At 45.9% G+C, this 5185-nt stretch overlaps 2 long non-coding RNA genes across 2 annotated transcripts; both read left to right on the plus strand.

The window, feature by feature from the left end:
- The first annotated feature begins 272 nt into the window (after positions 1-272).
- Positions 273-3808, plus strand: LOC123063745 (uncharacterized). The gene is made up of 3 exons (XR_006430544.1): positions 273-767; positions 2060-2269; positions 3777-3808. It is a non-coding gene; the product is annotated as an uncharacterized lncRNA (long non-coding RNA).
- LOC123063743 (uncharacterized) lies at positions 3803-4423 on the plus strand. Its single transcript, XR_006430543.1, has 2 exons — positions 3803-4016; positions 4116-4423. It is a non-coding gene; the product is annotated as an uncharacterized lncRNA (long non-coding RNA).
- The last annotated feature ends 762 nt before the right edge of the window (positions 4424-5185 follow it).

Genomic DNA, 5185 nt, shown 5'->3' on the forward strand with positions numbered 1-5185 from the left:
GTCGTATTTGGCAGACCGGACCGACCCTTTTCTCTAGCGGGACAGGACTGAGCGGGCCAAGACCGAGCGAGCCACGAGCTCGTTACGTCCAGCCCTAGTCACGTGTCGCTCATTCGGTAAGGTCTCACAAACTCACCCGCGACGGTCAAACCTTTCCTAAAATCTTAAAAGTGCACATGCACTACTTGGTCGAGCCGAGCGGCCGCACGAGGACCGCTCGATGCGTCGAATCCATCGGCCCCGCAAGCGCAGGTGTTATCTGGTCGGAGGCTCGGAGCCCACGCACTATCCTCCCTTCGCTACTTTCTCTCCAAGGAAAAAGCCTTTCCTTATCCTCTTTCCCTCGTCTAGATCAAATCCGGTGAAGTAGCGGCTAGGGAGGTCGAGGCGAGGCGGCGGACCGGACGAGCCTGGAGAGCAGATCAGCCGGCGAGCCGGACCAGTAGCGACGCCGTCTCCTCCTTGCTCTTTCTATGAGCAAGATCAGGGGTCGCCCAGCCGCCCGCCTCCCAGCGCCGCCCGCCGCGCCAAGTACACCCCGGCCGCCTCCTCCACTTGCCTACTCCCGGCGACGCGCGCCGCGCCTAGCACGCGCCCCGACCGTTCCCCTCCTTCTGCCTCCTCCTAGCGACGCACGCCGAGGCCGGGAGGGACTGTTTCCCTAGGCCCCCAACGCCAACGATCGATTACAGTGCCATCTAGGTGTTGTTGATGCATACTTGGGTGGGAGATTGAACATAGGTGCCAACTTTCTTCTGTCGGCAGAGGTATGTGCAGCTCCGATGAAATATGAGTTGTTGTATATGACTATTCTGATACAAATGTTTCCTCCCAGCAATGAATGTGCTGATATTTTTGGATTACTATCTTCTGAACTTGTAGTTTGTGACACACATTGACCATTCAAAGAAGAAGTAGAAGTTTGGTTTTGGGATATAGTAGGAGAGTAGATATGTTCATAGCAATTACCATGAGAGGACTATAGATGTCTCCTCAGTTCGTTATAAGTGCAGGTTTACCAGATGGTCTAGGTTCAGTGTTCTGGGCTACAGATGACTCCTCAAGCGTTCAACCTCTTTGGGTGAACTTGTGGTTGTCTCATTTTTAGCTACGTTAGATAACATGGGCTTTTGGGCGTCTATGATTTACAAGCTGAAACGTTGTTGTGATAAAAATATGCATTGGCAGTTGAGCTTACCGGTCGGGCGTCACGCCTCCGAGCTCCTACGTGGAGGACGACCTAGACCCCAAATTTGGTGTTTCGTGTCTGCAGTTGCGGTTTCCGGTGAGGTTCTGGTCGTCATGGCTGTGGTGGGTAGGTGGGGCATAGGGACGGATTTCTTGCTTCGGTCCCAATGTATGTTGCGTCGAGACTACATGTCATCTCGGTGGTGGTGCAAATGTAGTCTAGGTGGTGGTGGTGCACACACACATATATGCTCATTTGGCCTGCAAATGTAGTCTAGTTACACATATATTTGTTGTTTAGTTGGCAGGATTAGTTACACACACATATGCTCAGTTGGCCTGCAATGTAGTCTAGTTGCATACACATTGATGTTTAGTTGGCAGGACTAGTTGCACACACATATACTCGGTTGGCCTGCAATATAGTCTAGTTGCACACACAATAATGTTTAGTTGGCAAGATTAGTTGCACACACATATACTCAGTTGGCACGGCATGAGGATGCAGAGTTGTTGTCGTGCGCTGCGATAGAATGCAGAGTTGATGCCGCGTGTGGTGACGACTGCGAGGAACCGCGCGTGGCGACAACATTTTCTCGGGGTTGCCGCAGATTGTTAACTCAACCCCTTCTATGTATTTTTCTAGGAAAAACAGTCAAATTCATTTGTACAGATGCATCGCTTTTGTGATCCTGCTAGTCAATCTCTGGTATGATGCTTGGATTTTTGATGATTGGAGTGTTGATCTGTACAAGAGTTTTTTAGAATTGTGATCTTCAAGTTTTTTAGAATTGTCCCAAGAGTATATAACGACTTGGCATCCTCAAACTTTCTAGTTACAGAATAGTATCTAATTAGTTGGCAATCTCAGGAATCGGGGAGGCAATTCCTTTCGTGAGAGCCGTCGTGCGCAGTGGGTGGCGGTTTCGAATTTCGTGCCCTTATCCCCCACTTCTCGCGGCGGTCTCCATTTCGCCGTTGGGTGTTGCAGAGGCGGAAGCGAGGGTGCGGTCGAAGGCGGAAGCGAGGGTGCGATCGAAGCCGGGGCGCGCCGCGAGGATCGTCGTTCACGGCGGCATAGGTACGGCTCCCCGCGCGCGCCTTCTCTTTGTGCTCTATTTCTCCAATGGCCTGTCTCCCTTTTTCCGGCGAGGTCGCATGTTTTCCGGTGAGGTCGAGATCGAGGTCATTTCTCTTGTGTTTATTTTCCGGCGAGGTCGAGGTCGTTTCCGCGGATTATTCCGTTTGGTTCTCAGAGGGATTGGCGGGGGTGGGCTAGGGTCGTACTTATTCCCGTTGATTTTTGCGTTGCAGTAGGGGAGAGCTCCGGTATGTATGTACGGGATGAGTGGTTCAGGGAGGAGTGGTTCACGGCGATGGATCCCGTGCGCGGCGGCGGATCTGGTGTTATTGATGTGTGTTTTTACCCCTCGGTGTGCAACTAGGTTGCCCCTTGTGTGCAAATTAGGAGCAGCAGTAGACAATTTTTGAGATGATATAGCCACTCTGCCAGCCTTGTTGTGGTGGATCTGGTGTTTCATGTGTTTTTCCCTGCTGTGTGCAACTAGGGACTCTTGTGCAAATTAGAATTAATGCTTGCCAATTTTCTAATTTGCTCTACCAAATCTATCAGCCTTTGTGGTGGATCTGGTGGTTCATGTGTTTTCCCTGCTGTGTGCCACTAAGGACCCTTACTTGTGCAAATTAGTACCAATACATGCCAATTTTTCAATATACCCGTCCAAATCTGCTAGCCTTGTGGTGGATCTGGTGGTTCATGTGTTTTTTCCCTATTGTGTACAACTAGGGACCATTACATGTGCAAATTAGTACTAATCCTTGCCAAGTGTCCAATATACTCTACTAAATCTGCCAGCCTTGTGGTGGATCTGATGGTTCATGTGTTTTTCCCTGCTGTGTGCGACTACGGACCCTTACTTGTGCAAATTAGTATCAATGCTTGCCAATTTTTCAATATACTCTATCAAATCTGTTTTTTTTGGTTTTCTGTATGTGTTATCTGGGTGTTTAATCTAGCAATCGGGTGTTTGCCCTTTTTTTGTGCAAATTAGCACACCACTAGCCAATATCAGTTATAATCGAGGCATTTTAGATTTGTTTTTTCTGTATGCGTGCTTTGGGTGTCAATTTCCAATATAATCTAGCCAACTGGGGTGCCTCCTGTGTGCAAATTAGCAGCAATCTAGCCAACTTTTTTTTGGGTTTTTTGTATGTGTGCTTTTTGGGTGTCATTTTACCGATAAAACCTAGACAACCAGAAGATTCCTTTTGTGTGCAAATTAGCAGCACTACTAGGCATTTTCAGATATAATATAGTGATTTTTTTTTTGTTTTTTGCGCACCCCCGGGAGATGCTATAATGTGCAACTGAGGGTGCCCTAATGTGCAACCTGTTTTTGTTTGCAAACTAGGGGGTGCCTTTTTAATATGCAATATATGCGTTTTATTAGCCATTTTTTTATTGGCAAATAGGCAATAATTTCTGTGCAACTGGGGGTGCTCTACTGTGCAACTTTTTGAGTTTGTGTACAACAGCTGACCCTTTTTTGTTTTTGTCTCCTATGCAGATCAACCAAAATGGATGGCAGTGAGGCAGAGGTATCTTCATGTTTATATCGTTGTCCTTTTTTAATCCCTCCACCCATTCGTTTTTGCGTGTAGTCCATCTGACTTTTTACTTAATTTCTTTTTCTCATGTTGGTTCAATGTAGGGTTCTACAAACCGTGCCGCTCGGTGAAATTCTAAAAGGTCTGCTGAACACCAACCACGCACTAGGGACAATGACATGGAGGAACAGGATGACCAGGTGAGTATCAAGTTGGCACTAGTGTTTGATCGATGTAGGGTTTTTAAATTGGTTTTCGTTTGTCCAATGTAGTAATTTCTTATACGTTTTTCAATGTAGGGCGTCGAACAATTCCGTGTAGTAAAACATCAGAAACGGAAGGCGTCCACACATGTTGTAGTTTGAGGGGCAGACGCTTCATCTTCTGCAGCAGCTAATGAGGTAGTTTTTAGTTGTATTTTTTTTGTCATTCCACTTTTTCGCTTGATATGTGTGTATATCTAGTTCCTTTTTCTCATAGCACATGTACTTTTAGTTTTTGTCTACAAAGTCAGACAATATACCTATTTGTGTAGTTTTTTCATAGTGTACAGCAAAAAATTATGTGTTTAATAGCATGATTTAATAGTACGGCAGTGTTCTACTCATTTAGTTGCACAATTTTTTCATGGGGAGTATCCAGTTTCTGTCTCTTTTTTTGCACATCATAGTTCAATGAGTTGCACATAAGTGTTTTGCCGGTTGCACAGTGGATGTATCAAAGTTGGCAACCAGCAAACTGAGCATTATATCTTTGTGTTTTTTCCTCATAGTTGCACAAGATTATAACATAGTTTGGCAGTGCTTACTCATTTACTTGCACAAGGCAAACTCAAATTTTTGGGATAGTCATTGCAGAAACTCCTTTTTCTGACAGTTGCACAAGATTATAGCATAGTTGGCAGTGCTTAGTCATCTAGTTGCGCAAGGGACAGTGAAGTTTTTGGCAGTTCTTAGTTCTTACTGAAAACATTTGGTTCACCTATTCTTCTACATAGTTTTATTTTTTAAAATATCAAATGAAGGGGAATCACCGGCCTTTTTTAGTTGGCATGGTTAGTTATATACTTGCACAAGTTTTCACTCAATTGTTCTTTTTTTATACCCAGGATGTCAACGCAGAAGTTGAGATGAATGAAGGAGAGAATCCAGACTGCCCGTCACAGCCTGGTAGGATAAGGGCGTCCCCGGGGAGATTTGTCAAGTTGAATAAAGAATTGACTCCAATGCAAGGAGCAAATTTGTGTGAGAGGCTATTCGGGGGGTCTTCTGAACGTAGCTGAGACATTGCCTACGGAGCTGACCAAGTACCTAGTGCAGTGCTACAAACCAAAAACTTCAGAAACCACAGCCGTCACAATTGCACATGT

Source organism: Triticum aestivum, chromosome 3A, assembly GCF_018294505.1.
Source record: "Triticum aestivum cultivar Chinese Spring chromosome 3A, IWGSC CS RefSeq v2.1, whole genome shotgun sequence".
NCBI lineage: Eukaryota > Viridiplantae > Streptophyta > Magnoliopsida > Poales > Poaceae > Triticum > Triticum aestivum.